The following is a 10,237-nucleotide window of genomic DNA, read 5'->3' on the forward strand; positions in this document are numbered from 1 at the left end:
GCGGTTCTGTCAGGAAGAGCTGTACCTTCGCCTCATTTACTTATTCAGTTATTTATTCATATCAATGTGGATTCGCTGACATTTATTTTCGCTTTATCCCAGGACATCATTATTGTGCAGCCTTATTTTTATGTACTGCATAGTTCGCTGAAATAATTCTATATCATCACATTTTTAAGAAAAATAGGTTAAAATTCAGATAAGGGCAACTCATTATCCGTTGACAGTATAGTTATTTCCTTAGAAATCTAAACAGAAGCTGCACATTTTTGGAATTAATGGGAGTTAGGTAAGGATTTTAGATGGACGATTAGGAATGCAAATCAATGTATGTGTTGTGGAAAAATCAGTATATAAAAATTAGCAGCAAGCAGTTAGAAAATGTGCTTTTAAAAGAAATAAATGTTCTCAGTTTTATGTATGTGTATAAAATAAAACAATTTCAAAAAGAAATAATTAGTATATGTACAAAAAATAATAAATACCCACACTTCCACCATCCAGCATGAATGTGGGGGTGCGACCCACAGAGTAGCCCAGGCAGGATGTGTGTGAGGCCTAGGGTACCAGGCACAGTTCCTACACAGCCTAAGTCAAGGTGAAGGAGACAATTCTCAAAGAATCTCACCCAATATATCCACTTTTTTGTTTTCATATGGGTGATAGTAGGTTTTTTTTAAATTGAAGTATAGTTGATTTACAATATTGTGTTAGTTTCAGATGTACAACAAAGCAATTCAGTTTTTTTTTTTCAGATCCTTTTTCCACTATAGGTTATTATAATATATTGAGGATAGTTCCCTGTGCTTACAGTAATCCTTGTTGCTTATCTATTTATGTATCATAGTTTGTATCTGTTAATCCCATACTCCTAATTTATCCCTACCTCTCTCTCTTTCCCCTTTGGTAACCATAAGTTTGTTTTCTCTGTGAGTCGGTTTCTGTTTTGTATATAGATTCATTTGTATTATCTTTTAGATTCTACATGTAAGTGATATAATATTTGTCTTTCTCTGTATGACTTATGTCACTCAGTATGATATTCTCTAGGTCCACCCAAGTTGCTACAAATGGCAATATTTCATTATTTTTTATGGCTGAGTAATATTCCATTACATATGTATACACATATATGTATATGTAATGTGTACATATATAATATATACATACCACATGTATATATGTCATATATACATACCATATCTTATTTTTTCATATTTATTTTATTATTTATTTGGTTGCACTGGGTCTTTAGTTGTGGCAGGTGGGCTCCTTAGTTGTGGCATGCAAACTCTTAGTTATGGCATACACGTGGGATCTAATTCCCTGACCAGGGATCGAACCTGGGCCCCCTGCATTGGGAGCGCAGAGCCTTAACCACTGCGCCACGAGGGAAGTCCCCATACCTTCTTAAACCAATCATCTGCTGATAGGCACTTGGGTTATTAGGGTTTTCCTCTTAGTCCCCACCCAGGGACACAGGTCCCAACGTGGTCGCTTTTCTTCCCTTCCTGCCCAATTACTTGTGGATCTCTCTTACAGCCTTGGATGTACCGGAGTCCTTCTGCCAACTTCCAGTTCGTTTTCGGTGAGAATTGTTCCACATGTAGATGTATTTTTCATGTGTTTGTGGAGGGAGGTGCGATCCATGTCCCTCTTACTCCACCATCTTGATCTATCACCAATAATCTCCCTTTTGATTAGGTTAAGGTCAACTGATTTAAAACCTAAATTACATCTTCAAAATCCCTTCCTCTTTGCTGTACAACCGAAATGAATCAGGGTGTAATACCAGGAGGTGGAAATCATGGGTGATGGGTCTTAGAATTTTACCTACCACAATGTCCACTCTAGAAGTTAAATGCATTGATTTAACTTGCAGGCCCTTGACAACCAGCAAGTCTGCACACTTCCTGTATGTCTGTTCATTAGCTACCCAATCTTTTTCGGGACTGGTCACTTCACATTGTTTATCCATGTATATGCTGGAGCCTGTCTCACAACTGTGTATGAACTTTTATGTAGCAGCTCCCCTGCCTCTTTTTCCTCTGATGTTCCTGCCTGGCTTCTCCAGTTGCCATAGTCAGGGTCAGCATACACTGAGATGGAGTCAGAAGTACAAAAGGTTATTGGGGAATGACACTAGTAAAAGAATGAAAAAGTGAAAAGGGGAGAAAGCAGGATTGGCCAGGAGGCACTGTCAGACCACCATGCTGCCCAGCAATAAGCTCAGGGCAGACTGCCGGTGAAAGGAGTCTTGTGTGGGGTGCAAACATCCAGGCCTGGGGACCATGGACTTGCGTGCTTGGTGGCCAGAGGCTGGTGGGGGAAGAGTGTGACCTGGGCTCCTAAGGAGCTCACAGCTGACAGCAGGTCCCTCTTTGAAGGAAAGTCAGGGTAGCAGCCAACCAATAGTCTATCCTTGGTGCCTTGTCCTCTGTTGGTGCACATAGTGCCCTTAAAGAAAAAGATCCTTCACTCAGGTTACAAAGCTTTGCCTGGTCGAGTCCTGCCCCCCAGCTCCATCAGGTTCTAGCCCCTTGGTTTCTGTGGCCTCTGATCCTCCTTCAATTCCTAGACTTCTCCATCAGGAACAGAAGCCAGAGTGCTCAAGATTCCTTAAAGGTCTGCCGAAATGGTATCATTCCTTTTAAAATTAGAGGAGAAAAATGAATGTAATCCAGTCTGGCTTATGTACATCTTTATGCCAATGTAGTAATAAAATGTATTTTTTTATATTTTTTGATGGAGGAAGGAGCCCACGAAGGCCAAAGTGCCTCAGGCTTGAGAAAGAAGGTCGGGATCTGCCCCTGCCTTGCCCCTCCTCACACCAGGTTCTCCGTTATCAGACTCCTCTACTCTGAAGAGCACTCTCCTCTGTACTCCCTCTTCTGGTCAGTGCCTCATTTTTTCAGATTTTCTATTGCTGATGATCCCCAAGTACATCATACCAGCCCAGGCCCCTCCCTGCACTCCAGACTAAAACAGTCTCCTGCCTCCTTGACTCTCCACTGGAAGGCCTGATGAGCATCTTACATGCCCCAAAGTGAATGCCAGTGCTGTCCTCAATCCCAGCTCATCTCACAGCATTGCCTGTCTTGGTCACCAGCATTTCCATTCTTTCCCTGATAAAGGCCAAATCTTTTTTTTTTTGGGTAATAAACTTATTTATTTATTTATGTATTTGTTTGTTCGTTCGTTTGTTTGTTTGTTTGTTTTTGGCTGCGTTGGGTCTTGGTTGCTGCGCACGGGCTTTTTTTAGTTGTGGTGAGCAGGGGCTACTCTTCGTAGTGGTGCACGGGCTTCTCATTGTGGTGGAGCATGGGCTCTACGTGTGCAGGCTTCAGTAGTTGTGGCACGTGGGCTCTAGAGCGCAGGCTCAGTAGTTGTGGCGCATGGGATTAGTTGCTCCACGGCATGTGGGACTTTCCCGGACCAGGGCTCGAACCTGTGTCCCCTGCATTGGCAGGCGGATTCTTAACTGCTGAGCCACCAGGGAAGTCCCAGGCCAAATATTCTTTGGTGTCTGGACTCTGCTAATTCATATCCTACCCGTGACTGGACAGCAGGTCCTGCCAGCATCATGCTCAAACCTACGCAGAATGCAGCCAACTCTCACTGCCTGCCTGACGGCCAGCATCTCTTACAGTGATCATGTCACCAGCCCCCCTGGTTCTCTCCTTCTCCCCAACTAAATTTCCCCATAGCAGCCAGAGACTTTCCATGGCACCTCCCTCCTTTGCTCAAAATTTTTGAGGGCTCTCAGCTCCCTCAGTGGGGAAAGTCCACACCACAGCCTGCAAGGCAGCCAGGTCATCCCTGAGCTCACTGTCCACACCTTTCTTTCTCTCTGTCTTACTCAGCTCCAACCACACTCGTCCTCTCCCTGGTGCTCCCATGCTGATATGCTCCCACGTCAGGGCCTGTGCACATGCTGTTCCCCCCTTGCCTGGAATACGCTTCCACCAGATATCTGCCCAGCTCATTCCTTATCCTCTTTAAGTCTTTATTCATACCTGGCACATACAAGGTACTTAATGAATATTCATTGACTGAAAACCAGTCAGTTGAATTGTTGGTCCCAATTTTTCACTGCCCTCCTTGAAGAAGGATTACATGTCCTCACATGTTGCCAGTGACTTGCAAAGCCTCCCTGTGCAAGTGGGAAGGAGGCATATATATGTGATATATATGTATATGTATATATACACACACAGACATATATGTCTATATTTGTATAATTATTTATACTTTTTCCAGGTTTGGAAACTGGATTCAAAAACAAAGAGTTAGCCAGAAATCAGGGCATTTCTCTTAGAATCATATGCTGTCCTGAAAATAGAAAGATTCACAAAGGCTGAACTATATCCCTCCACAGTTGGCAGAGACCAGGAATGTGAGGCTCACTTAGAGAAGCAGCAGGAGAACCAGAAGAGAGGGGTGGAACACATGGCCATTGAGGAAACACTGATTCAGGACAGAGGCGGCAAGAATAATACATTTGGGGGAAAAGTTAATTAGAACTCATTCCTTCCTTCTTCCACTATATAATGACATCAGAAAAGTCATACTCAAGAGAGATCATACCAATGTGTTGAGTGTACAGAAGTCTTAACAGAGCTCAACCCTTATAACCATGAGCAAATTCACTCAGGAGACAAATCTCACAAATGTGTGGAGTGTGGGAGAGTCTTTACTGAGAAAGATTTTATTTCAGTACATTTTAGGACTCATATAGGAGAAAAATTCTGTAAATGTATAGGCACAAATTATCCCTTACTCAGTATGAGAGAATTTATACTTATGAGACACTTCATATTTGCAGTGAATTCAGGAGCTTATTTTCAAGGTGTGGTTGCTTTATGTTATATCCAAGGATCTATAAAGGAAAGAAACCCTACAATGTAATCATTCAGGGAAACGTTTCATGCTTTTCTCAGTTACTCAACATCACAGCACACACACTGGAGAGAAACCTATGGATATATTCACTGTGGGAAAAGCTTTAAACATAGCTCAGCACTTATGCTGCTACATCAGAGAACTCATACTGGGAAAACCCTATACATGTAAATGGCATGGAAGAGCCTTCAGGAGGTGTTCTCACTTTATTCAACACAAGAGGACTCATACTGGAGAACATTTTGAAGAGAGGCAATATTGGCAGGCTTCCGACTATGGCTTTCACATTATTTGACACAAGGAAATTCATATAGATTAAAGAAACTCATTGAACATAATATGGAAAAGCTATTTGTTGGAATTCCACGTGATTTGATATCAGAAATAAACCACAAAGGAGGCAGAATCCACAAGTTATTTTTGACCCATAAACAGGTACCTGAATGTAATAAGACTCTGTACTTGTAACTCCCTGCAGTCACAGATAACGAGGTATGAGCAGTTATGCTCTGCATATGCCCTTGATTTCCCATAGAACGTCATTTAATGGGACTCGGGGTCTAGGCCTGATGGACAATGTCTCATAGAAGTGACTGCCATAGATAATAAAATGTAAATGTTTCAATGACAACAGCATATTTTTTACATCATATAAAAATCAGAGAACCACCAAATTTGAAGTGTCATGCAGAGATCATTTATCTTATAGTATCATAGGGATCAACATATGTATAGTTTTATAGTAGTCACAGAAGAGAGCTGAAAAATGTGCCAACAATTTCTTTCTTGCATAGTCCTGTCACGTCAAACAAATTACAGACTTTTATAAAAACTCACAAATGTTTCACAAGTGGCATTCCACTACTAACTTTAAGAGAGGTATCATAAAGAGTTGCCTCCATCTTCATGTTTCTATGGGCATAGTCAGTGTTCAGGCAGGACTAAAAAGACATACCACACACAAAACTACAAGAACTCATCAATGAATTCTGTAAAGTTTCAGGATACAAAATTAATATGCAGAAATCTGTTGCATTTCTATACACTAACAATGAACTATAAGAAAGATAAATTAAGAAAATAATCCCATCTACAACTGAATAAAAAAGAATAAAATAACTAGGAATAAATCTAACTAAGGAGGTAAAAGACCACACTGGGAAAACTATAAGACATTGATGAAAGAAACTGAAGATGACACAAACAGATGGAAAGATATATCTGTGCTCATGAATTGGAAGAATTTATATTGTTAAAAGGACCATATTACTCAAGGTAATCTACAGATTCAATGTGATCCCTATCAAAATACCAATGGCATTTTTCACAGAAATAGAACAAATAATTCTAAAATATGTATGGAAACACAAAAGACCCCATATAGCCAAAACAATCTTGAGAAAGAATAAATCTGGAGGTAGCATGCTCCCTAATTTAAAACTATACTGCAAAGCTACAATAATCAAAACAGTATGGTACAGGCACAAAAACAGACATATAGGTCAATGGAATAGAATAGAAAGACCAGAAATGAACCCACACTTATATGGGCAATTAATCTACAACAAGGGAGGCAAGTATATACAATGGGGGAAAAGATGGCCTCTTCAATGAATTGTGTTGGGAAAACTGGACAGCTACATGCAAAAGAATCAAACTGGACTACTTTCTCACACCATGCACAAAAATATATTCATAATGGATTAAAGACTTAAACGTAAGACCTGAAACCATAAAACTTATAGAAAAAACCATAAGCAGTACACATTTTGACAATGGTCTTAGTATTTTTTTTCTTTGCTATGTCTCCTCAGGCAAGGGAAACAAAAACAAAAATAAACAAATGGGACTATGTCAAACTAAAAAGCTTTTGCACAGCAAAGGAAACTATCAACAAAATGAAAAGGTTGCCAACTGAATGGGAGAAGATATTTATAAGTGATATATATGATAAGGGATTAATATTCAAAATATTAAAAGATCTCATAGAGCTCAATATCAAAAAAAAAACAAACCGATTTTTAAAAGGACACAGGATCTGAATAGACATTTTTTCAAAGGAGACATACAGATGGTCAACAGGCACATGAAAAGATGCTCAACATCACATTCAAAACCACAATGAGATATCACCCCACACCTGTCAGAATGACTATTATCAAAAAGACAACAAATAACAAGTGTTGGCAAGGATGTGGAGAAAAGGGAACCCTTATCCACTGTTGATGGGAATGTAAATTGATGCAGGCACTGTGGAAAACAGTATGGAGGTGTCTCAAAAAATTAAATCAGGGAATTCCCTGGCAGTCCAATGGTTAGGACTTTGCACTTTCACTGCTGTGACCCAGGTTCAATCCCTGGTCAGAGGACTAATATCCCACAAGCCACGCAGCATTACAAAAAAAAAGAAAAAAATTAAATCGAACTACCATATTATCTAGCAATTCTACTCCTACGTATTTATACAAAGAAAATAAAAAGAATAATTTGAAAAGATATACGCACCCCTATGTTCACTGCAGCATTATTTACAATAGACAAGATATGGAAGAAAAACTAGTGCCCATCAGTAGATCAGTGGATAAAGAAGATGTGGTACATATACACGATGAAATATTACTCAGCCATGAAAGAATGAAATCTTGCCATTTGCAACAACATGGATGGACCTAGAGTTATTATGCTAAGTGAAATAAGTCAGACAGAGAAAGACAAATACAGCATGACTTCACTTATATTTGGAATCTAAAAACCAACAACAACAAAAAAGAACAAACATAACAAAACAGAGTCACAGATTCAGAGAACAGGTGATTGCCAAAGGGGAGAAGAGTGGGAGGAGGAGAAAAATAGGTGAGAGGGATTAAGAGGTACAAACTTCCAGTGGCCAAATAAATGAGTCATAGGTATAAAACGTACAGTGTGGAGAATATAGTCAATAATTATGTAATATCTTTGTACGGTGACAGATGGTAACTAGACTCACCATGGTGATCGTTTTCAAACATATAGATATATCAAATCACTATGTTGTGTATCAGGAACTAACATAGTATTGTATCGTAGGTCAATTATACTTCAAAACAAACAACCAAATAAACTTATAGAAAAAAAGATCAGATTTGTGGTTACCAGAGGTGGGGGGAGGGGAGGGGGGAGGGGGAATCGGATGAAGGCAGTCAGATGGTACAACATGATAAATATACTTAATGCTGCTGTATGCTATAAAAGAAAGATGTTAAGAGAATAAATCCTGAGTTCTCATCACAAGTAAAAAAAATTTTTCCTGTTATTTAATTTTGTATCAATGTGAGAGATCAAAGTTCACTAAACTTATTGTGATAATCATTTCACGATGCATGTAAGTTAAATCATTATGTTGTATGCTGTAAACTTATACAGTGCTTGATGTCAATTACGTCTCAATAAAACTGGAAGGAAAAAAATAAAATGTTTATTTTAAAAAAGACATACCACAGCCTGGTGAAGTGTCCATACTCCAAGGGTGATACTGGAACTGGGAGCAACCTCACCCATAGCTGCTCAAAAGGGTAAATGGTTCTGGGGAAGGGATGAAGGGAAATATCCCACACATGAACTCTGAAAACCTTCCTCTCCCTCTCCCTTTATGAGAGTCCTTTGAAAATCTGGTTTTCCTCCTAAACCCAAGGGAGAGCTCCTGCTCTTCCCTTATACTCCATGGAATACCACCTTTCCTTTCCAGCACTACCATCAAATCCTCCACCAAGATCCCCATCTCCTTGCTGCTCCCTGGATGTTGAGACTTTGTTCAGTTCCAGATCCCTGCTGGTAGCAAGTCCAGAAACTTCCAGCACCAGCTGCTCTCAGATGGGGCATATGTCCTTAGAATTCAACTTGAAGAGAGGCTTCTGGGGCAGATGAGCTTCACCCAAGCTGGCTTTTGTGCCAGCCACTGTAGAGGGGTCACCTACAGATACCAAAATGTGAGCCACTCTTTTCCAGCTTTTGTCACAGCCAGGACACTGACACTTGTGTCAACCTGAGCCAACGGGGCCTGAGGAAGTCTACAAGAAAGAGTGCTTCTGAGGAGAATGTATTCCTTTGTTGAGGTAGGCAGAGTAATGGCTCCCCAAAGCTGCCCACATCCTAATGCCTGGAACCAGTGACTATGTTATCTTACAGGGCAAAAGGGGCTTCGCAGATGCAACTAAGTTAGGATCTTGAGAAGAGATTATCCTGGGCCCAATGTAATCACGAATGTCCTTGTTTTAAGAAGAGGCAGGAGAAGTCAGTCAGAGAAGGCAATGTGATGAGGAAGCAGATGTCAGAGCCAGAGAGAGACTTATAGATGCTACACTGCTGGCTCTGGTGATGGAGAGAGAGGACATGATCCAAGGAGTGCAGGACCTCTCTAGAAGCTGGAAAAGGCGAGGAAAGTGATTCTCCCCTAGAGCCTCTAGAAGGAAGGCAGCCCTGCCAATATGTTGATTTTCGCCCAGAAAGACCCGTGTTGGACTTCTGACCTTCAGAGCTGAGATGATAAATTCGTGCTGTTTTAAGCCACAAAGTTTGTGGTAATTTGTTACAGTGGCAAAGGAAACAAACACACTCCCTGATGTCTATATCTTCAGCCAAATGTTTTATGGCTTCATGTGATGCGTGAAACTGTGACAACCTCCTTGAGGCCATGAGGACACGAGCCTTGGGATTAAGCAAGACAATACACTGAGGAGAGCTGAGCAGAAGATGCAGAGCACCTGAAACCATCCCTGGAAGCCCTTGCTCTGGATTTCACGCAACAAGATAGTGAATGTTGGCACATTCTGTTACTCGTGGCCCAAAAAAATCTCACATGATAACCCTTTCTTGCTCCCAACCAGCTTCTGCTCTCGTCTCTTGTTTAATCATGCTGAGACATGATTAAAGTCAGGGACTCCTAGGAGCAGCCATCACAGGTAATAAGGTTCTGCAGGCTAGGCTGATGCTTGCTTACCTGACTTAGAGTCACTCCTCAGGAGGTGGACACCCCACAAGGAGCAGAAACCCACTGTGGTCAGCATGAAGGGCCAGCTGTAGTCTGAGAGGCGCTGCCAAGGGGCTACAGAGGAGGCAAAGAAACATTCCAGAGTTCCAAGGATATGATGTGAAAACACACAGGACCAAGGGTATATGGTGGATTCAGCAAATTACACATGCAGACACGGGTACACTCTCCCCCTCAGTCTTCATAGTGGGTGACATGAGTCCTCTCTGGGTAGGGGAAAAAAAAAGGTGCTTGAAGAAAACCATACCTCCATTTAAAAAAAAAAATGTGCCAACTTGCTGAACAAGATGAATCCCTTGCCACCACACA

The 10,237-nt window shown here is 40.9% G+C and overlaps 1 non-coding gene across 1 annotated transcript; it reads right to left on the minus strand.

Annotated features, from left to right (window-relative positions):
• Positions 1-1,322: 1,322 nt before the first annotated feature.
• TRNAG-CCC (transfer RNA glycine (anticodon CCC)) lies at positions 1,323-1,395 on the minus strand. Its single transcript has one exon. It is a non-coding gene; the product is annotated as a tRNA-Gly (tRNA).
• Positions 1,396-10,237: the final 8,842 nt, after the last annotated feature.

This window comes from Lipotes vexillifer, unplaced genomic scaffold (genome assembly GCF_000442215.2).
Source record: "Lipotes vexillifer unplaced genomic scaffold, Lipotes_vexillifer_v1.1 scaffold995, whole genome shotgun sequence".
Taxonomy (NCBI): Eukaryota; Metazoa; Chordata; class Mammalia; order Artiodactyla; family Lipotidae; genus Lipotes; species Lipotes vexillifer.